This window comes from Aricia agestis, chromosome 14 (assembly GCF_905147365.1).
Source record: "Aricia agestis chromosome 14, ilAriAges1.1, whole genome shotgun sequence".
Lineage (NCBI taxonomy): Eukaryota > Metazoa > Arthropoda > Insecta > Lepidoptera > Lycaenidae > Aricia > Aricia agestis.
In genome coordinates, this window is record NC_056419.1 from 7,232,626 (window position 1) to 7,244,780 (window position 12,155).

The 12,155-nt window shown below is 36.1% G+C and overlaps 1 protein-coding gene across 1 annotated transcript in view; it reads right to left on the reverse strand.

Annotated features, from left to right (window-relative positions):
* LOC121733739 (D-beta-hydroxybutyrate dehydrogenase, mitochondrial) overlaps positions 1 to 12,155 on the reverse strand; it is an 89,248-nt gene that overhangs the window by 76,134 nt on the left and 959 nt on the right. The window lies entirely within an intron of this gene.

The window sequence follows — 12,155 nt, forward strand, 5'->3', positions numbered from 1 at the left end:
TATTGAAGTATCAATGTTAATAAAGGTTAAAATATGTAGGAACTCGGTCGTCGAAGTTTTTGAGAGTTTTTTTCTTTTTCGGGAAAAAACTTTAGTTAATAAATCGGCGGTAGGTATAAGTAATTGGACAAGTTGTAATATGGCGCGTATTATCTCTTTCTACTTTAGTCATAATGAGTTCAGAAGTTTATTTTGGGTTCCGCAATCGAGGGATGATAAAAGGACCCTCATAAATATCCGACTCTGTGATTGTGGGTGTTCTTCTTGGTGATAAATATTAGTGGCGCTGATAGTGTACAAAACTATGCACAAACTATAGTTTATCTACATTTATAATAAAATATGTAAAAAAATAAAGTTACAATTTTTTGCTTGACATATTTTTATTGAGAACAACAAAAATTATTAATTTTTTTTTCGCGAAGTAGTTTAATTTTTATGAAACTTCACCGAAAAATTTTATGAAATTGATCACGTTGAGCACAAAGCCACCTGTTATATTGACAACGCTATGTTGAGATAACAGGTGAATATCGTTGAAATGATTTTGCTAAAGTTTTTGCGAGACATCGTACAACAAAATTATTGTCAACAGGTTCGGTATCGATAAAATAAAAAGCAATTAATTATCGATGTCGTATTTCGTCATTTCGCTCTTGTTTAACTCCGCAAGAGGGTCGGCCTTGACCCGAATTCGAAACGGAAGTGAAATTTTGCTCAAAAATTACATTTCATGTCTCGTTTTACGATCGCACCCTTTAAAACAATCGCTTTTCATGAGCGTATAAAAAGTTTTCCACGTCAGCAGGGCTGGCGAATAAATCATTTCGTCGTATTAAGAATTTCATATTAAAATATTCCAGATAATGCGCGAAGCGGGGTGTAAGTTAGCGTTATTTTTGTAGGAGCCAAGAAATCTTTGCATGTTTATTATGCTGATTTGCCTTTCAACTTTGTTTTTGCAGCATATTTAATCTGCAAAGCATACAATGGTGTAGGTGTTGATATCTTTATTCCTCTTTTAACTACTAATGTATTTTAATATTGTCATTTATTGTATTTTCACCTAATTATAGGTTTCGCTAGTCAAAATTATTCTTTAAATAAATCATATCTTAAAAAGTTAGGTATTATCTCACCAAAAACATACATGTAAAAATGGAGAGCCAAGTTCCATACAAACATTATTCTTGTCTATGGACTTCACCGTAAATTTTTTGTTTTCTGATTTTCCCCTACGCTTACACACATTTACCGAGCTGGATTCCAAATTTCAGCCTTCTAGGTCATCTGGAACTGGGTTAGAATTTTGATGTATAGGTCAGTCAGTCAGTCAGTGATAAAAATGTAGATTTTCGGACGTTAATATCTTAATAACTCTTTGAGATGTGTTCATGAAATTTAGATCATATATTTATCTGGCAAGTCTCATTATATGAGCCAAATTTGAAACGTTTATGTGAAACAGTTTCTGAATTATGAGGGGTCAAAAGTAGCTGCAAATGGCTCGTGTAATATTATACACGGTGCTGCTCGCCAGTTCTGTTTTGCTGGAACTTGACTTGACACGTTACAAACAAGTTTAAAAATGCAACATCGCATAAATACATTTAAGTTATACCTTTATTATTAAATTGTAAGGTGTTAGCAAAGCTTAAATTAGAGCTACATAAAGGGTGTTTCACGAGCACTCTCTGGACGCCACACGGAGCACGGCTCATAACTTCAGCTTTATAAAGCAAAGATCCGGCCTCAGGTGAGTTGTGCTAACTTATGGCTGTGAGCGCCAACTCTGACCTTTATAAATAATATCAGTCAATATAATCCATCGAATGAGTACGAAAAAAAAATATCCACAGCCGAATATATAACCTCCTCGTTTTTTGGAAGTCGGTTAAAAATGTAGGGATCGTGCAGGAATTGGGTGGCAACAAGTATCATGTAAATAATAATAGTATAAGTTTGGATTCGTTACGCCAATAGGCAGCACTTTTTTATGAAATAAGGGGGCAAACGAGCAAACGGAGCACCTGATGTAAAGCAACTACCGTCGCCCATGGACACTCGCAACATCAAAAGAGCTGCAGGTGCGTTGCCGGCCTTTTAAGAGGGAATACGCTCTCTTTTTGAAGGTTTGCAGGTCGTATAGGTCCGGAAATACTGTCACCACAGTTCGTTCCAGAGTTTTACAGTGTGCGGCAGAAAGTTACGCGAAAAACGCACGGTGGAAAACTGCCGCTCATCAAGGTGATGAGGATGGTATAATTTTTGCGAGGTGCGATGGCGAAAAGTTGCAGGAGGTATGATTCCGAACAATTCCTCAGAGCACTCCCCGTGATACAACCATATAGGGTGCAGAGTGAAGCTACATCTCGGCGTAATTCCAAGCGGTCCAAGCTGTTTGAAACACTATAGCAGTCAACAATTCGAGTGGCCCTTCGTTGGATACGATCCAGACGGAGCAGTTGGTATTTTGGCGTCCCTGCCCAGAATGAGAACAATATTCCATATGAGGCCTAACCTGCGCCTTGTAGAGTTGGTCCAGACTGAAATACTGTCTCGCTGTGTTAAGAGTTTTTGTGTTTAAGAGAGTGTACAGGAAGTAGGAACTATAGGTCGAAGCAAATGTCAAGTAACTTAAAAGGATCAAGTTACTGGTTGGTGACATCAGTTTGTAAACTTTCGTTACGCACCTCCTATAGCCACTTGGTACAGCCAAAGAATTTTCTTTCCCATTAAAGTTTTCCTTTTTGTACAGCCCTGCTTAAAGAAATTTCATGAAAGAAATCACGTGCGTTCAATGTTGAGGGCTGCGACTAACTCACCGCAAAAAAGGGATGTAAAATTAAACGGCCCAGAACTATTCTTCTATTTCTGGCTCGACTATACCGCAGAAATAAAAGGCTCATAAAATACATCAGAGGTTACTGCCACGGTATGACCATAATATATTTTTTATATAGTAGGGTACTTTTAAGGCCGATGAAGACATCGGAGGGTTGAGAATCTGGAAGTACGTTGTAGTCGAACCTCACGGCTGAGCCCAACATTAAAGGAGAAACGAAAATGCACCGTCAGGATGGTGGACGCTACCGAAAAGGCTCAATTGGAGCTCCCTATTGGGTCGTCCAATTGGTCTGATCAGAGCTATCTCCAAGCCTGTAGTACCTCGATCGTGGTAATCATAGACACAACAGATTTTCAATTGTTATGCGGCACCCGGAGGCCGCTTGGGAGTTGATGGGTTATTGACAAGGGACGATGCAATACCGGGATAAGAAGGGTTTTGGGTGGGTGAGCCACCGCAGTAACTATAGCTACAGTAGTAAAGTAGTATAACTTCTAATAAATTCACTGAACACAAACGCAACTGTAACTTGCTTCCCACTCTACGTTTTGTTAATTCGAGTCATCTTAAATCATATTATGCTTGTGTCTTGTTCAGACGATCTAGTGTTGAGACGGTCTACTGTATATTATGTATATTGTGGTATAACGTCTTACTTATCCGATAAACGTTTTATGGAATCAGGTCATGTAAGAGCTACGATGTGTCTTAATTTTCGGGTTTCCTTTTTAACAAGAAACGTTGTAAGGTTGAAGGATTGCTACTTTTTTTCTGGAAAAGTCCAGATAATAATAATTAGGGTGGCCATCCATCGCAACTAAACCGGTAAGAACTGGTCTTATTCACGCTTAAACGGCTGAAGTTATTTTAATAAAATTTTGTCATGGAGTTAGCTGACATCCTGGATTAACACATATACTACATTTGAGGTCGGAAAAATGTCTTGTTCCTATGGGAAAATCAATGAAAATGAATTCGCGGAAAATCATCTACCTACTGTTACGCGGGTAACACCGCTTACCGCAGGGAACAGCTAGTTATAGATAAAAAGTAAAGTCACCTTGCTAAATAAATATAGAATTATATAATTATGAAATAGCTGTACCGCTCTTTGATAACATTTTTTTTTTTATGAAATAAGGGGGCAAACGAGCAAACGGGTCACCTAATGGAAAGCAACTTCCGTCGCCCATGGACACTCGCAGCATCAGAAGAGCTGCAGGTGCGTTGCCAACCTTTTAAGAGGGAATAGGGTAATAGGGGAGGGTAGGGAAGGGAATTATAAGGGAGGGGAGGGAAGGAAATAGGGTAGGGGATTGGGCCTCCGGTAAACTCACTCACTCGGCGAAACACAGCGCAAGCGCTGTTTCACGCCGGTTTTCTGTGAGAACGTGGTATTTCTCCGGTCGAGCCGGTCCATTCGTGCCGAAGCATGGCTCTCCCACGTATGAATGGTTAGTAACAGACAGCAAAGTAAGTTACAGTTACAGTTAACAAAAATATACAAAAAGAAGTAACATTTTACCATGCAGTCCAATAAATACTAGATACACTACATTAAAAAAAATCAATAATAATAATAGCAAATGTCAAGTACTCCAATTACACTAAATTAAGTATTTAAATATGTCATTTAACAATAATTATTAGAATTATGACTGTCACAGTCACACATGTTTTGGATTAACTACTAACTAGTAGCCCATATTTGGGTGCGTAAGTTTTACTAATGTGGTATTTTTGTTAGAAATCAATATAATATTATTCAGATAGGTTGTAAAATATAAAATTAGTAAGCGACTTCAAGACTTGGTATACGGTATGTATAATGTATATTTATTATATATATACAAAGTCATGTATCATAAAATAAGTAAAACTATATTTGTCTGTCTGTAACCCCTTCACGTTCAAATCCATTTAAAAAATTTAATGGGTTTAGAGATACTTTGAGTCCCAGGAAAGGGCAAAGAATAGTTTTTAATAGGATATAATAGTACTTTAAAAAGATAAAACCGACTTCAAATTGTACGAAATTAAGAATTAAAATTCCCAATCTCAAAAACTACTCAATCGATTTTGATGAAACTTGCAGTATTCCCTAAATTGAACAGTGCCTGGTACAACAAAAAAGAATCACTTAAATCAGACTTGTAGTTTCGGAGATATGCGTGCACAAACATAAAAACATACATACATACATTTTTGAAATTTGGCACATTTGTTCAGAAGCTGATATAGATTAACATATGCCAAAACTGGGCAGTTCTGGAAATATTACATACATACGCGTCGAATTGATAACCTCCTTTTTTGAAGACTGTTAAAAATGACGCACTAAAGACGGATTTCTGCTTTACCGAAGTTGCGGAGAACTAAAAAGCAAGTGGTATCTCAGAGCGATTTTATTGTACAAAGGTATTTCCAAACTACAATCATAAAGAGCGTTTTTATTATTCACAAACAAGCGCGTTGTCGTTTTTACGATAGTTGGGAACTAATAGTACAATAAATCTATGCGGGCGGCGATCTATCTCGCAAATTCGATCCCCCATAAAATATACGCCCACGGGACGTCTATCAAAAATATATTAATCTAGCGAGAAAACATTTCGGGTCACAACGACGACGGCGGACGGCGGACGGTAAAAATAGTGCGCCAGCTGACTAAAGTGAGCCGCGACATTTGCAGCGGGTGCAATCGCTATTTACGAACTGGGACCTCAATTTGTCGCCGCGATTAATTATAAATTATTGTTTACTGCCTTCCTTCCTATTTCACATTGTACCATATTTTTGTCAATTACCTTGTTTTTGCAAATAAACGTTAATATTCTTATTCCTTCTTGTTTCGGTTGAACTGATTTTGCATGACCCTAATTTGCACTCGATAAGCCGAACTTTGCCGGTTCTATCCAGGAAGTAGTACGAATGATATACATTTTAGATTATAAGTACAGTTGTTTTCGTACGTTGAAGGAAACCATCTGACCAGTTCGCGTCATAATCCCCAGGTGGAGGGCGAACGCAATTATAATTTTGACATTTTATTAAAAGTATTGCACCACAATATCAGCTCATAAGATCAATTTTTTTTATGGTTTAGACGCAATACAAAAGTTCGTGCCCATACGTAATGCTATAAAATATCAATAAATGAAAGCTTATCGTAACATTACACTTATCAACGCTGTTAACTCGGAATAGATTTATGATTTATGATATTCGCGGTTTTATTTCAGGATTATTGAACTTTGACCACAGTTAAAGTAAGCCGATAAATCTTATTTATTCAGATTTAATATCGTCGCCGGGTATGATAAGGCCAAGATTAAAACGTCTAAATTCCAAATTAAGGCGAAAACGCGCCGAGTTCGGTCGTTAACAGTTGATTGGTTCTCGGTTTTATTTTAATTACTTTGCCAATCCTATTTACTCACTCTATCAAAATTTAATTCTCAGAAGTATTTTTCGTGTTATCTTTAATTGGATAAGAAAAAGACAAAATGGGGTAGAATATTCTTAATTTACACTTAAATCGGTTACTTAATCGTTTGACTAGTGGGCCATTTATAATCGTTTATACATATTTCCTGTAAATATTTATTAAAATTTTGGCGTAAAGCCAAATCTGTCAAGATTGCTAGTTTCGCAAAAAAAAAAACTATTTTGAAATCAAAACACGTGCGATGTCAATTATAAAATTAAAATCCGCCAAGCGCGTCATCGTTAGCCGCGATCAATGATAAACCTATTTCTAGTTTTATTTTAACAATGAAAGTTGTGTAAATTTAACAATGATATCATTTAGCGGTGAGCAGTGAACATTGAACAATGTAGAGGGTGGCCGCCATTATCCAAATGTGTTGGTCGCCCGTCCTCCTGAATATGAAACACGAAAAATGGACATGAAAACAACCGCTGTATTCATTTAATTTAGTAGAGGTTCGTCAATACAACGACCACTTTGAATATTGTAGGCGGCTTCTATTAATAATTTTATTTGAATACATCTGTTGTGCGGCTTAAAGTCCGCGAGTTTTAAATTGAGTCATTGCAATATATTTATATTTAAAATGTCATAATACAAAATAAATTAATAAGTTTTACGATTACGTTACCAAAGGGTAAAAAGAAGACTATATTACTGAGACTTCGCTGTTTATCCGTCTGTCTCTTCATCACCAGGCGGTAGTAGCACAGCTGATTACTATGGGTGGGTTGCACCAACTTACGAGTACTTTAACTATAATTGTAACTATAACTTTAACTACAATGCAAAATGTCAAATCTTTGGTTAAAGTCAAAAATGGACGCCATATATTTTAACCATAACCTTGAGCTCGACAAGGCTTTGAATGAAGGTGGCGAAAAAAGGAACTAACGCTGTCATCATACAAAAACGCCATTTTTGACAGTTCTCCTTTACCAGCAGGGCCCCTGCCCACGTTCATTTCATGCCTTGTCGGACCAGCTGTCATCTGTCAAATTCTGTGGTGAAAGTTAAGGTTAAAGTTAAAGTTAGCCTTAACTATAACCATAACTTTGACCATAACTTTAACTTTAACCACGCCTCTGGTGCAACCCACCCTAAATAGTTACTATAGTATCTTGTTTAGATTGATAGAGATGCATATAACTTAAATTTTGAAAGAGAGAGAGTGAAAAACACTCTCCCTGCTTAAGAATTAGCTTCCCTGATAATTATAAGAGGCAAGGGGCTGTTTCACCAATTCTTGATCAGTGCCGTATCCGGCATACCTTATCGGTTATCCATAACTTATTTGACAGACATAGTATGGAGTATCTGTCATATAAGTTGTGGATAGCCTATCTGGTACTTATCAGGAAGTGGTGAAACAAGCCCTAAAAATATAGAGTAACCATGTGTTCATAAAGGAAAGACGCCTTCGGCTGTCGGCCTCAAAGTATGTTTGGATTTTTAAAACTAACTAACGGATTTTGATATGATTTTTTCCACCTAAATATAACAATTTAAGATTGAAGATAAGTTTGTCCTTGTCCGTTATTTGACTTTTCCAATATGTCAGACAAAAACCAGCCAACCTTGTATATTTATATGCTGTGTAAACACTATATTCCTAGCGTTAAGATAGTAAATTCATCATAGCTACACCGAAGGCCGACGTAATCTGGAAATTATACAATTAGACCGCAGCGGCTGTCCTTCTGAATGAAATGAGTTCTCCGTTTCCATCCTAAAATAGACTACTCGGTATTCGTAACGTTGTATCATTCAGTATTGTATTTTCAGTCCGATTCTCAACATTCTGAACGAGAGAGAATCATTAATTCATATATTATGTTATGAAAAGATTTGTTGATATTTCAAATGTAGTTTTTCTTAGATTTCCAAACTACTAGACCGATTCTGTTAACATCAAGATAAGTTTTTTTTTTATGAAATAATGAGCAAATGAGCAAACGGGTCACCTGATGGAAAGCAACTTCCGTCGCCCATAGACACTCGCAGCATCAGAAGAGCTGCAGCTGGTGCGTTGCCGGCCTTTTAAGAGGGAATAGGGTAATAGGGGAGGGTAGGGAACTGCATACCGCCATCCAATTAAATCACAAACAAAATGTTGTGGATTGTGGTCATGGTTGTATTTACATTTTTTATCGTCGTGCAATAAAACTATGGACATTTTTATTTCAAGAGACACAAAATATTCATTATCACTCATTCATTCAACGCACAGTGTTTATTGTAGCCCAAAAAACGGACATCGTCTTTTTATTTGTTGATTCCAAAGAGTACTTAATTACAAATCCCCGAAAAAAACACCCAGGTGTCTCGCTTTAATAGTTTTTGAATTATCTCGAAAAGAAAATCCCAATCCCGCGTTCATAAAAAAGTAAAAAGTTATTATATTTCAAAATTGCTACAGATTAGAAAAAAAACATGTAATATAATACTTGTAGGAAATACAAAAAGCTACATTATTAACTCTTTTTTAGTCGGCTATCCCTTATGGGGGCCATGAAAACGAAGTCAGTTTTTATTTTTTTCTGACTAAACTAAGTCGATGTCGAAAGCGCATGCTACTTTAAAAGAAAGGTTATCATTACCACTACCAATAGTAAAAATACCAAATCTCTAACCCATGGAACTTTTGAGTTCTATGACTTTAAAAAATCCGGGATTGGCGGGATTCGTTTACTTTGTTTTTTTATTACACCGTTCGATCGGGTTGCTAACAAGGAACAAATTCTGCGAAGTATAGTTATCAAACTCTAAAAAGTATCAATTTTCTAAAAATGTAATTTTTTGATGAAATATCTAAAGAAAATGCGTAAGAAGTTAAAAATTTGTATAGAATTTGTACACAGTTTATTTCTAACCAATTAGAAATAAAAATAAGTTTTATTTCTGAGTATTTAACTAATTTTCAGAATGTTACATGTTGATCTACCACCGGTTCGGGAACTAACCCGTCGAGAAGAATCAGCGTAAGAATCTAGCACGGGGCCACTTTTTAGCCAAAAATTTAAAATTATTATTTTAAAAATAGGATTTACAACTTAATCTTTAAAATGTAAAAAAATAACATATAAGTTAACAGTGTAAGTCACAAAATTATGAAAAATATTCTTTTAAGGTAGACTTGCTAGCAGCTACCAACTGCTAAGATGTGCCATCGCCCATCGCCTATGAAATCGTTGAATTTATGGTAGGCTTTAGCAAAAATAAAACGTTCTTTTGACTACCTTTTTCAATTTATTAATGGAAAGATTTTGAAATATTTTTCAAGTTTTATTATAAAAATGCATACATTTAACCCATGGAAGAGTTTAAAGGCATAACTTTATTTTTTTATGCAAGTATAATAATATTTTTTGCGACAGTCGAAAGTCGTTGTCCAAAATGTTGGCGAACATTGTCGCCAACATTTTGGAAATTGAAGAAAGGCTTGTACATGACTTGAGTACAATTTTACTAACGAATAACAGTGGATTGCCAATAAACACCGAAAATTTAGATTTCTTTTGCAAAACTTTAGCGTACCGATATGTTGCTGAATATGGATGGCATCCTATGACAATAACATTACATGAAATACAAGTCCATGGTTAAAACATAATCAAATTAGAGCCTTTACCTATAAGATTTATCTCAGAACAGGCTGGTGAGTCAGCTCACTTATTTAACCCAAATATTATTGGATTAAATAAGTAGAGCTTGTCTAAAATACAATTTTAGCGATGACCTCGCACTGCAATTAACAGAAATATTTCAAAGATGGAACATTGCGGTTGGGATTGGTTCCTAATGGTCACACTAAGCAAGCGTTTCAAAAATTTATTTTAGATTAGGAATTTCAATTAAATAGTAAATCTTTCGGAGACCTAACGAAATTGCTACATCCACTAAACTTAACTTTAAAACATTTTGCAATTATCATATGAATAATAGAATATAAAATAGCACTTCTATAGAAATGCTAATTCAAAAGAAGAAAAGTAAAGTACGTTCTTATTTTATACTAGCTGGTGCCCGCGACTTCGTCCGCGTCAGCATAGTAGATCACGTCCCAAGTATTATTTTTAAAAAATATTCAATGTACAGAATTGAGTCTCTTACGATTTTGTTATATGTATAGATGACTTAGTTTGTTCCTAAAAAGGAGAAATAAGACGCAATTATGCGTTATAAGTAACGACGCGTTATAAGTAACAGATCCATGGGGGGGGGGGGGGGGGGTTTGGGGGGAGGCGCAACCCCCCCAAATCAAATGACACTCGAAAACCGTATGTTAAGTGTAGTTTTTAGCTTTGTTCTTAAAAATGGAGAAACGTGACATCGTTTTGTTGAAAGAAAATTTTTAGGAGCGGGGGGTTTGGAGGGGGGCGCAGCCCCCGCAAGAAACGACCGGCGCCGACGCTCGCTGCATATAAATCAAACGACACTCAAAATCTGTATAGATAAGATAGATAAAAGCTCATAGCAAGGCAAGGAGTGGAGATAGATACAAAGTGTAAAGGAAAAATTTGTAGTAAATTTTATGAGCTTTTATTATGTACTGAACTTTTTTCTCTACAACGCACCGTTTTAGCGATATGAGCAAAAAACTAAAAATATTGAAAATTGACCCCTCCCCCCCCACCCTAGGCGATATCGTAATAATATATAGCCTATGTGTTGACCCGACCTCTAAGTAATATTCGTGCAAAATTTGAAGGAAATCCATTCAGTACTTTCTGAGTTTATCCCGGACATATATACAGACAAACAGACAATCAGACAAACAGACAAAAATTCTAAAAACGATATTTTTGACTTCCATATCGATTGTAGATCATGTCCCAAGTATTATTTTAAAAAAATATTCAATGTACAGAATTGAGTCTCTTACGATTTTATTATATGTATAGATGACTTAGTTTGTTCCTAAAAAGGAGAAATATGACGCAATACAAACGCCATGACACCATTTCGTTATAAGTAACAGATCCATGGTGGGGGGGGGGAGGTTGGGGGGGCCGCAACCCCCCAAATCAAATGACACTCGAAAACCGTATGTTTAGTGTAGTTTTTAACTTTGTTCTTAAAAATGGAGAAACGTAACATCGTTTTGTTGAAAGAAAACTTTTAGGAGCGGGGGGTTTGGAGGGGGGCGCAGCCTCCGCAAGAAACAACCGGCGCCGGCGCTCGCTGCATATAAATCAAACGACACTCTAAATCTGTATAGATAAGATAGATAAAAGCTCATAGCAAGGCAAGGGGTGGAGATAGATACAAAGTGTAAAGAAAAAATTTGTAGGAAATTGTATGAGCTTTCATTACGTACCGAACTTTTTTTCTCTACAACGCACCGTTTTAGCGATATGAGCAAAAAACTAAAAATATTGAAACTTGACCCCTCCCCCCCACCCTAGGCGATATCGTAATAATATATAGCCTATGTGTTGACACGACCTCTAAGTAATATTCGTGCAAAATTTGAAGGAAATCCATCCAGTACTTTCTGAGTTTATCCCGGACATACATACAGACAAACAGACAAACAGACAATCAGACAAACAGACTAACAGACAAACAGACAAAAATCCTAAAAACTATATTTTTGGCTTCCATATCGATTGTAGATCACGTCCCAAGTATTATTTTTAAAAAATATTCAATGTACAGAATTGAGTCTCTTACGATTTTATTATAAGTATATTGATAAATCATACTATATATTTTAAACTTCTGTAGTTAGTTTAAACTACATACTACGTAGGTACTTAATAAGATCACGTTTGCAAATTGCAGTTAAACGAAATCACAAATATTTGTAGCAAA